Below are 15,525 nucleotides of genomic sequence, written 5' to 3' on the forward strand. Positions count from 1 at the left end.
ATATAAATTGGTAAAATGATGCTGTATGCTGGAAGACTTCCTTTTTTTTCTTCTGTCTCAGCAATTCAGAGAAACTCTGTCGTGAAACACTGCCACTGCTGGTCATTCAGTATAATCATATAGATTGGTAAAATGATGCCGTATGCCGGAAGACTTCGTTTTTTTTCTTCAGTCTCGGCAATTTAGAGAAACTTTGTCGTGAAACAATGCCACTGCTGGTCATTCAGTATAATCATATAAATTGGTAAAATGATGCTGTATGCTGGAAGACTTCCTTTTTTTTCTTCTGTCTCAGCAATTCAGAGAAACTCTGTCGTGAAACACTGCCACTGCTGGTCATTCAGTATAATCATATACATTGGTAAAATGATGCCGTATGCCGGAAGTCTTCCTTTTTTTTTTCTCTCTTCAGTTGCGGCAATTCAGAGAAACTCTTTCGTGAAACACTGCCACTGCTGGTCATTTAGAATAATCATAAATTGGTAAAATGATGCCGTATCACGGAAGACTTTCTTGTTTTTTTCTCTCTTCAGTCTCGGCAATTCAGAGAAACTCTGTAGTGAAACACTTCCACTGCTTGTCATTCAGTATAATCATATACATTGGTAAAATGATGCCGTATGCCGGAAGACTACCTTTTTTTTCTCTTCAATCTCGGTAATTCAGAGAAACTCTATTGTGAAACACTGCCACTGCTGGTCATTCAGTATAATCATGTAAATTGGTAAAATGATGCCGTATGCCGGAAGACTTTCTTTTTTTTTCCTCTTCAATCTCGGCAATTCAGAGAAACTCTGTCATGAAACAATGCCACTACTGGTCATTCAGTATAATCATATAATTTGGTAAAATGATGCCGTATCCTTGAAGACTTCCTTTTTTTTATCTTTAGCCTCGGAAATTCAAAGAAACTCTGTCGTGAAACACTGCCGCTGCTGGTCATTCAGTATAATCATATAAATTGGTAAAATGATGCCGTATCCTTGAAGACTTCCTTTTTTTTCTCTTCAGTCTCGGCAATTCAGAGAAACTCTGTCGTGAAACACTGCCACTGCTGGTCATTCAGTATAATCATATAGATTGGTAAAATGATACCGTATGCCGGAAGACTTCCTTCTTTTTTTTTCTCCAATCTCCTCAATTCAGAGAAACTCTGTTGTAAAACACTGCCACCGCTCGTCATTCAGTATAATCATATAGATTGGTAAAATGATGCCGTATTCCGGAAGACTTCCTTTTTTTTTTCTCTCTTCTGTCTTGGCAATTCAGAGAAACTCTGTATTGAAAAACTTCCACTGCTGGTCATTCAGTATAATCATATAAATTGGTAAAATGATGCCGTATGCCGGAAGACTACCTTTTTTTTCTCTTCAATCTCGGTAATTCAGAGAAACTCTATTGTGAAACACTGCCACTGCTGGTCATTCAGTATAATCATATAAATTGGTAAAATGATGCCGTATGCCAGAAGACTTTCTTTTTTTTTCTTCAGTCTCAGCAATTCAGAGAAACTCTGTTGTGAAACACTGCCACTGCTCGTCATTCAGTATAATCATATACATTGGTAAAATTATTCCGTATGCCAGAAGACTTCCTTTTTTTTTCTCTTCGGTCTCTGCAATTCAGAAACACTCTGTAGTGAAACACTTCCACTGCTGGTCATTCAGTATAATCATATAAATTGGTAAAATGATGCCGTATGCCGGAAGACTTTCTTTTTTTTTCCTCTTCAATCTCGATAATTCAGAGAAGCTCTGTTGTGAAACACTGCCACTGCTGGTCATTCAGTATAATCATGTAAATTGGTAAAATGATGCCATATGCCGGAAGACTTCCTTTTTTTTTCTTCAGTCTTGGCAATTCAGAGAAACTTTGTCGTGAAACAATGCCACTGCTGGTCATTCAGTATAATCATATAAATTGGTAAAACTATGCCGTATGCCGGAAGCCTTCCTTTTTTTTTCTTCAGTCTCTGCAATTCAGAGAAACTCTGTCGTGAAACTTTGCCACTACTGGTCATTCGGTATAATCATATAAATTGGTAAAATGATGGCGTATACCAGAAGACTTCCTTTATTTTTTTTCCTTCAGTCTCGGCAATTCATAGAAACTCTGTCGTGAAATAATGCCACTGCTGGTCATTCGGTATAATCATATAAATTGGTAAAATGATGTCGTATACCAGAAGACTTCCTTTATTTTTTTTCCTTCAGTCTCGGCAATTCAGAGAAACTCTGTCGTGAAATAATGCCACTGCTGGTCATTCAGTATAATCATATGGATTGGTAAAATGATGCCGTATGCCGGAAGACTTCCTTTTTTTTTCTCTCCAGTCTCCTCAATTCAGAGAAACTCTGTTGTAAAACACTGCCACCGCTCGCCATTCAGTATAATCATATAGATTGGTAAAATGATGCCGTATTCCGGAAGACTTCCTTTTTTTTTCTCTCTTCAGTCTTGGCAATTCAGAGAAACTCTGTATTGAAACACTTCCACTGCTGGTCATTCAGTATAATCATATAAATTGGTAAAATGATGCCGTATGCCGGAAGACTTCCTTTTTTTTTTCTCTTCAATCTCGGTAATTCAGAGAAACTCTGTTGTGAAACACTGCCACTGCTGGTCATTCAGTATAATCATGTAAATTGGTAAAAAAATGGCGTATGCCGGAAGACTTCCTTTATTTTTTTCTTCAGTCTCGGCAATTCAGAAAAACTCTGTCGTGAAACAATGCCACTGCTGGTCATTCAGTATAATCATATAAATTGGTAAAATGATGTTGTATGCCGGAAGACTTCCTTTTTTTTCTTCAGTCTCGGCAATTTAGAGAAACTTTGTCGTGAAACAATGCCACTGCTGGTCATTCAGTATAATCATATAAATTGGTAAAATGATGCCGTATGCCGGAAGACTTCTTTTTTTTTTCTTCTGTCTCAGCAATTCAGAGAAACTCTGTCGTGAAACAATGCCACTGCTGGTCATTCAGTATAATCATATAAATTGGTAAAATGATGTCGTACGCCGGAAGACTTCCTTTTTTTTCTTCAGTCTCGGCAATTTAGAGAAACTTTGTCGTGAAACAATGCAACTGCTGGTCATTCAGTATAATCATATAGATTGGTAAAATTATGCTGTATGGCGGAAGACTTCCTTTTTTTTTTTCTCTCTTCAGTCTCGGCAATTCAGAGAAACTCTTTCGTGAAACACTGCCACTGGTGGGTATTTAGAATAATCATAAATTGGTAAAATGATGCCGTATCCTGGAAGACTTCCATTTTTTTTCTCTTCAGTCTCGGCAATTCAGAAAAACTCTGTAGTGAAACACTTCCACTGCTGGTCATTCAGTATAATCATATAAATTGGTAAAATGATGCCGTATGCCGGAAGATTTCTTTTTTTTTTTCTTCAGTCTCAGCAGTTCAGAGAAACTCTGTTGTGAAACACTGCCACTGCTCGTCATTCAATATATTCATATACATTGGTAAAATTATGCCGTATGCCAGAAGACTTCTTTTTTTTTCTCTTCAGTCTCTGCAAGTCAGAAAAACTCTGTAGCAAAACACTTCCACTGCTGGTCATTCAGTATAATCATATAAATTGTTATAATAATGCCGTATGCCGAAAGACTTTCTTTTTTTTATTCTCTTCAATCTCGGTAATTCAGAGAAACTCTTGTGAAACACTGCCACTGCTGGTCATTCAGTATAAACATGTAAATTTGTAAAATGATGCCATATGCCGGAAGACTTCCTGTTTTTTGTTCTTCAGTTTTAGCAATTCAGGGGAATTCTGTTGTGAAACACTGCCACTGCTCGTCATTCAGTATAATGATATACATTGGTAAAATTATGCCGTATGCCAGAAGACTTCCTTTTTTTTTTCTCTTCAGTCTCGGCAATTCAGAAAAACTCTGTCGTGAAACAATGCCACTGCTGGTCATTCAGTATAATCATATAAATTGGTAAAATGATGCCGTATCCCGGAAGACTTTTTTTTTTTTTCTCTCTTCAGTCTAGGCAATTAAGAGAAACTCTGTAGTGAAACACTTCCACTGCTGGTCATTCAGTATAATCTTATAAATTGGTAAAATGATTCCTTTTTTTTTCTCTTCAATCTCGATATTTCAGAGAAACTCTATTGTGAAACACTGCCACTGCTGGTCATTCAGTATAATCATCTGAATTGGTAAAATGATGCCGTATGCCGGAAGACTTCCTTTTTTTTTTCTCTTCAGTCTCGGCAATTCAGAAAAACTCTGTCGTGAAACAATGCCACTGCTGGTCATTCAGTATAATCATATAAATTGGTAAAATTATGCCGTATGCCGGAAGCCTTCCTTTTTTTGTCTTCAGTCTCTGAAATTCAGAGAAACTATGTCGTGAAACTCTGCCACTACTGGTCATTCAGTATAATCATATAATTTGGTAAAATGATGCCGTATCCTTGAAGACTTCCTTTTTTTTATCTTTAGCCTCGGAAATTCAAAGAAACTCTGTCGTGAAACACTGCCACTGCTGGTCATTTAGTATAATCATATAAATTGGTAAAATGATGCCGTATCCTTGAAGACTTCCTTTTTTTTCTCTTCAGTCTCGGCAATTCAGAGAAACTCTGTCGTGAAACACTGCCACTGCTGGTCATTCAGTATAATCATATAGATTGGTAAAATGATACCGTATGCCGGAAGACTTCCTTTTTTTTTCTCTCCAATCTCCTCAATTCAGAGAAACTCTGTTGTAAAACACTGCCACCGCTCGTCATTCAGTATAATCATATAGATTGGTAAAATGATGCCGTATTCCGGAAGACTTCCTTTTTTTTTCTCTCTTCTGTCTTGGCAATTCAGAGAAACTCTGTATTGAAACACTTCCACTGCTGGTCATTCAGTATAATCATATAAATTGGTAAAATGATGCCGTATGCCGGAAGACTTCCTTTTTTTTTTCTCTTCAATCTCGGTAATTCAGAGAAACTCTGTTGTGAAACACTGCCACTGCTGGTCATTCAGTATAATCATGTAAATTGGTAAAAAAATGGCGTATGCCGGAAGACTTCCTTTATTTTTTTCTTCAGTCTCGGCAATTCAGAGACACTCTGTCGTGAAACAATGCCACTGCTGGTCATTCAGTATAATCATATAAATTGGTAAAATGATGTCGTATGCCGGAAGACTTCCTTTTTTTTCTTCAGTCTCGGCAATTTAGAGAAACTTTGTCGTGAAACAATGCCACTGCAAGTCATTCAGTATAATCATATAGATTGGTAAAATTATGCTGTATGGCGGAAGACTTCCTTTTTTTTTCTCTCTTCAGTCTCGGCAATTCAGAGAAACTCTGTAGTGAAACACTTCCACTGCTGGTCATTCAGTATAATCATATAAATTGGTAAAATGATGCCGTATGCCGGAAGATTTCCTTTTTTTTTTTCTTCAGTCTCAGCAGTTCAAAGAAACTCTGTTGTGAAACACTGCCACTGCTCGTCATTCAATATATTCATATACATTGGTAAAATTATGCCGTATGCCAGAAGACTTCCTTTTTTTTCTCTCAGTCTCTGCAAGTCAGAAAAACTCTGTAGTAAAACACTTCCACTGCTGGTCATTCAGTATAATCATATAAATTGTTATAATAATGCCGTATGCCGGAAGACTTTCTTTTTTTTTTCTCTTCAATCTCGGTAATTCAGAGAAACTCTTGTGAAACACTGCCACTGCTGGTCATTCAGTATAATCATGTAAATTTGTAAAATGATGCCATATGCCGGAAGACTTCCTGTTTTTTGTTCTTCAGTCTCAGCAATTCAGGGGAATTCTGTTGTGAAACACTGCCACGGCTCGTCATTCAGTATAATGATATACATTGGTAAAATTATGCCGTATGCCAGAAGACTTCCTTTTTTTTTTCTCTTCAGTCTCTGGAATTTAGAGAAACTCTGTCGTGAAACTCTGCCACTACTGGTCATTCAGTATAATCATATAATTTGGTAAAATGATGCTGTATGCCGGAAGACTTCCTTTCTTTTCTCTTTAGCCTCGGAAATTCAAAGAAACTCTGTCGTGAAACACTGCCACTGCTGGTCATTCAGTACAATCATATAAATTGGTAAAATGATGCCGTATCCTTGAAGACTTCCTTTTTTTTCTCTTCAGTCTCGGCAATTCAGAGAAACTCTGTCGTGAAACACTGCCACTGCTGGTCATTCAGTATAATCATATAGATTGGTAAAATGATACCGTATGCCGGAAGACTTCCTTTTTTTTTCTCTCCAATCTCGGCAATTCAGATAAACTCTGTTGTGTAACACTGCCACTGCTGGTCATTCAGTATAATCATATACATTGGTAAAATTATGCCGTATGCCAGAAGACTTCCTTTTTTTTTCTTCAGTCTCGTCAATTCAGAGAAACTCTGTTGTGAAACACTGCCGCTGCTGGTCATTCAGTATAATCATGTCAATTGGTAAAATGATGCCGTATGCCGGAAGACTTCCTTTATTTTTTTCTTCAGTCTCGGCAATTCAGAGAAACTCTGTCGTGAAACAATGCCACTGCTGGTCATTCAGTATAATCATATAGATTGGTAAAATGATGCTGTATGCCGGAAGACTTTCTTTTTTTTTCTCTCTTCAGTCTCGGCAATTCAGAGAAACTTTGTCGTGAAACAATGCCACTGCTGGTCATTCAGTATAATCATATAGATTGGTAAAATTATGCTGTATGGCGGAAGACTTCCTTTTTTTTTCTCTCTTCAGTCTCGGCAATTCAGAGAAACTCTGTAGTGAAACACTTCCACTGCTGGTCATTCAGTATAATCATATAAATTGGTAAAATGATGCCGTATGCCGGAAGATTTCCTTTTTTTTTTTCTTCAGTCTCAGCAGTTCAAAGAAACTCTGTTGTGAAACACTGCCACTGCTCGTCATTCAATATATTCATATACATTGGTAAAATTATGCCGTATGCCAGAAGACTTCCTTTTTTTTCTCTTCAGTCTCTGCAAGTCAGAAAAACTCTGTAGTAAAACACTTCCACTGCTGGTCATTCAGTATAATCATATAAATTGTTATAATAATGCCGTATGCCGGAAGACTTTCTTTTTTTTTTCTCTTCAATCTCGGTAATTCAGAGAAACTCTTGTGAAACACTGCCACTGCTGGTCATTCAGTATAATCATGTAAATTTGTAAAATGATGCCATATGCCGGAAGACTTCCTGTTTTTTGTTCTTCAGTCTCAGCAATTCAGGGGAATTCTGTTGTGAAACACTGCCACGGCTCGTCATTCAGTATAATGATATACATTGGTAAAATTATGCCGTATGCCAGAAGACTTCCTTTTTTTTTTCTCTTCAGTCTCTGCAATTCAGAGAAACTCTGTCGTGAAACTCTGCCACTACTGGTCATTCAGTATAATCATATAATTTGGTAAAATGATGCCGTATGCCGGAAGACTTCCTTTTTTTTCTCTTTAGCCTCGGAAATTCAAAGAAACTCTGTCGTGAAACACTGCCACTGCTGGTTATTCAGTACAATCATATAAATTGGTAAAATGATGCCGTATCCTTGAAGACTTCCTTTTTTTTCTCTTCAGTCTCGGCAATTCAGAGAAACTCTGTTGTGAAACACTGCCACTGCTGGTCATTCAGTATAATCATATAGATTGGTAAAATGATACCGTATGCCGGAAGACTTCCTTTTTTTTTCTCTCCAATCTCGGCAATTCAGATAAACTCTGTTGTGTAACACTGCCACTGCTGGTCATTCAGTATAATCATATACATTGGTAAAATTATGCCGTATGCCAGAAGACTTCCTTTTTTTTTCTTCAGTCTCGTCAATTCAGAGAAACTCTGTTGTGAAACACTGCCGCTGCTGGTCATTCAGTATAATCATGTCAATTGGTAAAATGATGCCGTATGCCGGAAGACTTCCTTTATTTTTTTCTTCAGTCTCGGCAATTCAGAGAAACTCTGTCGTGAAACAATGCCACTGCTGGTCATTCAGTATAATCATATAGATTGGTAAAATGATGCTGTATGCCGGAAGACTTTCTTTTTTTTTCTCGCTTCAGTCTCGGCAATTCAGAGAAACTCTTTCGTGAAACACTGCCACTGCTGGTCATTTAGAATAATCGTGAATTGGTAAAATGATGCCGTATCCCGGAAGACTTTCTTTTTTTTTCTCTCTTCAGTCTAGGCAATTCAGAGAAACTCTGTAGTGAAACACTTCCACTGCTGGTCATTCAGTATAATCTTATAAATTGGTAAAATGATTCCTTTTTTTTCTCTTCAATCTCGATAATTCAGAGAAACTCTATTGTGAAACACTGCCACTGCTGGTCATTCAGTATAATCATCTGAATTGGTAAAAAGATGCCGTATGCCGGAAGACATCCTTTTTTTTTTCTTCAGTCTCTGCAATTCAGAGCAACTCTGTCGTGAAAAAATGCCACTGCTGGTCATTCAGCATAATCATATAAATTGGTAAAATGATGCCGCATGCCGGAAGACTTCCTTTTTTTTCTTCAGTCTTGGCAATTCAGAGAAACTCTGTCGTGAAACTCTGCCACTACTGGTCATTCAGTATAATCATATAAATTTGTAAAATTATGCCGTATGCCGGAAGACTTCCTTTTTGTTTCTTCTCTTTAGCCTCGGAAATTCAGAGAAACTCTGTCGTGAAACACTGCCACTGCTGGTCATTCAGTATAATCATATAGATTGGTAAAAGGATGCCGTATGCCGGAAGACTTCCTTTTTTTTTCTCTTTAATCTCGGTAATTCAGAGAAACTCTGTTGTGAAACACTGCCACTGCTGGTCATTCAGTATAACCATGTAACTTGGTAAAATGATGGCGTATGCCGGAAGACTTCCTTTATTTTTTTCTTCAGTCTCGGCAATTCAGAGAAACTCTGTTGTGAAACAATGCCACTGCTGGTCATTCAGTATAATCATATAAATTGGTAAAATGATGCCGTATGCCGGAAGACTTCCTTTTTTTTCTTCAGTCTCGGCAATTTAGAGAAACTTTGTCGTGAAACAATGCCACTGCTGGTCATTCAGTATAATCATATAAATTGGTAAAATGATGCTGTATGCTGGAAGACTTCCTTTTTTTTCTTCTGTCTCAGCAATTCAGAGAAACTCTGTCGTGAAACACTGCCACTGCTGGTCATTCAGTATAATCATATAGATTGGTAAAATGATGCCGTATGCCGGAAGTCTTCCTTTTTTTTTTCTCTCTTCAGTCTCGGCAATTCAGAGAAACTCTTTCGTGAAACACTGCCACTGCTGGTCATTTAGAATAATCGTGAATTGGTAAAATGATGCCGTATCCCGGAAGACTTTCTTTTTTTTTCTCTCTTCAGTCTAGGCAATTCAGAGAAACTCTGTAGTGAAACACTTCCACTGCTGGTCATTCAGTATAATCTTATAAATTGGTAAAATGATTCCTTTTTTTTCTCTTCAATCTCGATAATTCAGAGAAACTCTATTGTGAAACACTGCCACTGCTGGTCATTCAGTATAATCATCTGAATTGGTAAAATGATGCCGTATGCCGGAAGACATCCTTTTTTTTTTCTTCAGTCTCTGCAATTCAGAGCAACTCTGTCGTGGAAAAATGCCACTACTGGTCATTCAGCATAATCATATAAATTGGTAAAATGATGCCGCATGCCGGAAGACTTCCTTTTTTTTCTTCAGTCTCGGCAATTTAGAGAAACTTTGTCGTGAAACAATGCCACTGCTGGTCATTCAGTATAATCATATAAATTGGTAAAATGATGCTGTATGCTGGAAGACTTCCTTTTTTTTCTTCTGTCTCAGCAATTCAGAGAAACTCTGTCGTGAAACACTGCCACTGCTGGTCATTCAGTATAATCATATAGATTGGTAAAATGATGCCGTATGCCGGAAGTCTTCCTTTTTTTTTTCTCTCTTCAGTTGCGGCAATTCAGAGAAACTCTTTCGTGAAACACTGCCACTGCTGGTCATTTAGAATAATCATAAATTGGTAAAATGATGCCGTATCACGGAAGATTTTCTTGTTTTTTTCTCTCTTCAGTCTCGGCAATTCAGAGAAACTCTGTAGTGAAACACTTCCACTGCTTGTCATTCAGTATAATCATATACATTGGTAAAATGATGCCGTATGCCGGAAGACTACCTTTTTTTTCTCTTCAATCTCGGTAATTCAGAGAAACTCTATTGTGAAACACTGCCACTGCTGGTCATTCAGTATAATCATGTAAATTGGTAAAATGATGCCGTATGCCGGAAGACTTTCTTTTTTTTTCCTCTTCAATCTCGGCAATTCAGAGAAACTCTGTCATGAAACAATGCCACTACTGGTCATTCAGTATAATCATATAATTTGGTAAAATGATGCCGTATCCTTGAAGACTTCCTTTTTTTTATCTTTAGCCTCGGAAATTCAAAGAAACTCTGTCGTGAAACACTGCCGCTGCTGGTCATTCAGTATAATCATATAAATTGGTAAAATGATGCCGTATCCTTGAAGACTTCCTTTTTTTTCTCTTCAGTCTCGGCAATTCAGAGAAACTCTGTCGTGAAACACTGCCACTGCTGGTCATTCAGTATAATCATATAGATTGGTAAAATGATACCGTATGCCGGAAGACTTCCTTCTTTTTTTTTCTCCAATCTCCTCAATTCAGAGAAACTCTGTTGTAAAACACTGCCACCGCTCGTCATTCAGTATAATCATATAGATTGGTAAAATGATGCCGTATTCCGGAAGACTTCCTTTTTTTTTTCTCTCTTCTGTCTTGGCAATTCAGAGAAACTCTGTATTGAAACACTTCCACTGCTGGTCATTCAGTATAATCATATAAATTGGTAAAATGATGCCGTATGCCGGAAGACTACCTTTTTTTTCTCTTCAATCTCGGTAATTCAGAGAAACTCTATTGTGAAACACTGCCACTGCTGGTCATTCAGTATAATCATGTAAATTGGTAAAATGATGCCGTATGCCGGAAGACTTTCTTTTTTTTTCTTCTTCAATCTCGGCAATTCAGAGAAACTCTGTCATGAAACAATGCCACTGCTGGTCATTCAGTATAATCATATAAATTGGTAAAATGATCCCGTATGCCAGAAGACTTGCTTTTTTTTTCTTCAGTCTCAGCAATTCAGAGAAACTCTGTTGTGAAACACTGCCACTGCTCGTCATTCAGTATAATCATATACATTGGTAAAATTATTCCGTATGCCAGAAGACTTCCTTTTTTTTTCTCTTCGGTCTCTGCAATTCAGAAAAACTCTGTAGTGAAACACTTCCACTGCTGGTCATTCAGTATAATCATATAAATTGGTAAAATGATGCCGTATGCCGGAAGACTTTCTTTTTTTTTCCTCTTCAATCTCGATAATTCAGAGAAGCTCTGTTGTGAAACACTGCCACTGCTGGTCATTCAGTATAATCATGTAAATTGGTAAAATGATGCCATGTGCCGGAAGACTTCCTTTTTTTTTCTTCAGTCTCGGCAATTCAGAGAAACTTTGTCGTGAAACAATGCCACTGCTGGTCATTCAGTATAATCATATAAATTGGTAAAACTATGCCGTATGCCGGAAGCCTTCCTTTTTTTTTCTTCAGTCTCTGCAATTCAGAGAAACTCTGTCGTGAAACTTTGCCACTACTGGTCATTCGGTATAATCATATAAATTGGTAAAATGATGGCGTATACCAGAAGACTTCCTTTATTTTTTTTCCTTCAGTCTCGGCAATTCATAGAAACTCTGTCGTGAAATAATGCCACTGCTGGTCATTCGGTATAATCATATAAATTGGTAAAATGATGTCGTATACCAGAAGACTTCCTTTATTTTTTTTCCTTCAGTCTCGGCAATTCAGAGAAACTCTGTCGTGAAATAATGCCACTGCTGGTCATTCAGTATAATCATATGGATTGGTAAAATGATGCCGTATGCCGGAAGACTTCCTTTTTTTTTCTCTCCAGTCTCCTCAATTCAGAGAAACTCTGTTGTAAAACACTGCCACAGCTCGCCATTCAGTATAATCATATAGATTGGTAAAATGATGCCGTATTCCGGAAGACTTCCTTTTTTTTTCTCTCTTCAGTCTTGGCAATTCAGAGAAACTCTGTATTGAAACACTTCCACTGCTGGTCATTCAGTATAATCATATAAATTGGTAAAATGATGCCGTATGCCGGAAGACTTCCTTTTTTTTTTCTCTTCAATCTCGGTAATTCAGAGAAACTCTGTTGTGAAACACTGCCACTGCTGGTCATTCAGTATAATCATGTAAATTGGTAAAAAAATACCGTATGCCGGAAGACTTCCTTTATTTTTTTCTTCAGTCTCGGCAATTCAGAGAAACTCTGTCGTGAAACAATGCCACTGCTGGTCATTCAGTATAATCATATAAATTGGTAAAATGATGTTGTATGCCGGAAGACTTCCTTTTTTTTCTTCAGTCTCGGCAATTTAGAGAAACTTTGTCGTGAAACAATGCCACTGCTGGTCATTCAGTATAATCATATAAATTGGTAAAATGATGCCGTATGCCGGAAGACTTCTTTTTTTTTTCTTCTGTCTCAGCAATTCAGAGAAACTCTGTCGTGAAACAATGCCACTGCTGGTCATTCAGTATAATCATATAAATTGGTAAAATGATGTCGTACGCCGGAAGACTTCCTTTTTTTTCTTCAGTCTCGGCAATTTAGAGAAACTTTGTCGTGAAACAATGCAACTGCTGGTCATTCAGTATAATCATATAGATTGGTAAAATTATGCTGTATGGCGGAAGACTTCCTTTTTTTTTTTCTCTCTTCAGTCTCGGCAATTCAGAGAAACTCTTTCGTGAAACACTGCCACTGGTGGTTATTTAGAATAATCATAAATTGGTAAAATGATGCCGTATCCTGGAAGACTTCCATTTTTTTTCTCTTCAGTCTCGGCAATTCAGAAAAACTCTGTAGTGAAACACTTCCACTGCTGGTCATTCAGTATAATCATATAAATTGGTAAAATGATGCCGTATGCCGGAAGATTTCTTTTTTTTTTTTCTTCAGTCTCAGCAGTTCAGAGAAACTCTGTTGTGAAACACTGCCACTGCTCGTCATTCAATATATTCATATACATTGGTAAAATTATGCCGTATGCCAGAAGACTTCCTTTTTTTTCTCTTCAGTCTCTGCAATTCAGAAAAACTCTGTAGTAAAACACTTCCACTGCTGGTCATTCAGTATAATCATATAAATTGTTATAATGATGCCGTATGCCGGAAGACTTTCTTTTTTTTTTCTCTTCAATCTCGGTAATTCAGAGAAACTCTGTTGTGAAACACTGCCAGCTGGTCATTCAGTATAATCATGTACATTTGTAAAATGATGCCATATGCCGGAAGACTTCCTGTTTTTTGTTCTTCAGTTTCAGCAATTCAGAGAAATTCTGTTGTGAAACACTGCCACTGCTCGTCATTCAGTATAATGATATACATTGGTAAAATTATGCCGTATGCCAGAAGACTTCCTTTTTTTTTTCTCTTCAGTCTCGGAAATTCAAAGAAACTCTGTCGTGAAACACTGCCACTGCTGGTCATTCAGTATAATCATATAAATTGGTAAAATGATGCCGTATCCTTGAAGACTTCCTTTTTTTTCTCTTCAGTCTCGGCAATTCAGAGAAACTCTGTCGTGAAACACTGCCACTGCTGGTCATTCAGTATAATCATATAGATTGGTAAAATGATACTGTATGCCGGAAGACTTCCTTTTTTTTTCTCTCCAATCTCCTCAATTCAGAGAAACTCTGTTGTAAAACACTGCCACCGCTCGTCATTCAGTATAATCATATAGATTGGTAAAATGATGCCGTATTCCGGAAGACTTCCTTTTTTTTTTCTCTCTTCTGTCTTGGCAATTCAGAGAAACTCTGTATTGAAACACTTCCACTGCTGGTCATTCAGTATAATCATATAAATTGGTAAAATGATGCCGTATGCCGGAAGACTTCCTTTTTTTTTTCTCTTCAATCTCGGTAATTCAGAGAAACTCTGTTGTGAAACACTGCCACTGCTGGTCATTCAGTATAATCATGTAAATTGGTAAAAAAATGGCGTATGCCGGGAGACTTCCTTTATTTTTTTCTTCAGTGTCGGCAATTCAGAGAAACTCTGTCGTGAAACAATGCCACTGCTGGTCATTCAGCATAATCATATAAATTGGTAAAATGATGTCGTATGCCGGAAGACTTCCTTTTTTTTCTTCAGTCTCGGCAATTTAGAGAAACTTTGTCGTGAAACAATGCCACTGCTGGTCATTCAGTATAATCATATAAATTGGTAAAATGATGCCGTATGCCGGAAGACTTCTTTTTTTTTTCTTCTGTCTCAGCAATTCAGAGAAACTCTGTCGTGAAACAATGCCACTGCTGGTCATTCAGTATAATCAAATAAATTGGTAAAATGATGTCGTACGCCGGAAGACTTCCTTTTTTTTCTTCAGTCTCTGCAATTTAGAGAAACTTTGTCGTGAAACAATGCCACTGCTGGTCATTCAGTATAATCATATAGATTGGTAAAATTATGCTGTATGGCGGAAGACTTCCTTTTTTTTTCTCTCTCTTCAGTCTCGGCAATTCAGAGAAACTCTGTAGTGAAACACTTCCACTGCTGGTCATTCAGTATAATCATATAAATTGGTAAAATGATGCCGTATGCCGGAAGATTTCCTTTTTTTTTCTTCAGTCTCAGCAGTTCAAAGAAACTCTGTTGTGAAACACTGCCACTGCTCGTCATTCAATATATTCATATACATTGGTAAAATTATGCCGTATGCCAGAAGACTTCCTTTTTTTTCTCTTCAGTCTCTGCAAGTCAGAAAAACTCTGTAGCAAAACACTTCCACTGCTGGTCATTCAGTATAATCATATAAATTGTTATAATAATGCCGTATGCCGGAAGACTTTCTTTTTTTTATTCTCTTCAATCTCGGTAATTCAGAGAAACTCTTGTGAAACACTGCCACTGCTGGTCATTCAGTATAATCATGTAAATTTGTAAAATGATGCCATATGCCGGAAGACTTCCTGTTTTTTGTTCTTCAGTTTTAGCAATTCAGGGGAATTCTGTTGTGAAACACTGCCACTGCTCGTCATTCAGTATAATGATATACATTGGTAAAATTATGCCGTATACCAGAAGACTTCCTTTTTTTTTTCTCTTCAGTCTCGGCAATTCAGAAAAACTCTGTCGTGAAACAATGCCACTGCTGGTCATTCAGTATAATCATATAAATTGGTAAAATTATGCCGTATGCCGGAAGCCTTCCTTTTTTTTCTTCAGTCTCTGCAATTCAGAGAAACTCTGTCGTGAAACTCTGCCACTACTGGTCATTCAGTATAATCATATAATTTGGTAAAATGATGCCGTATGCCGGAAGACTTCCTTTTTTTTCTCTTTAGCCTCGGAAATTCAAAGAAACTCTGTCGTGAAACACTGCCACTGCTGGTCATTCAGTATAATCATATAAATTGG

Source organism: Lissotriton vulgaris, chromosome 12 (genome assembly GCF_964263255.1).
Source record: "Lissotriton vulgaris chromosome 12, aLisVul1.2, whole genome shotgun sequence".
In the NCBI taxonomy this organism is placed as follows: domain Eukaryota; kingdom Metazoa; phylum Chordata; class Amphibia; order Caudata; family Salamandridae; genus Lissotriton; species Lissotriton vulgaris.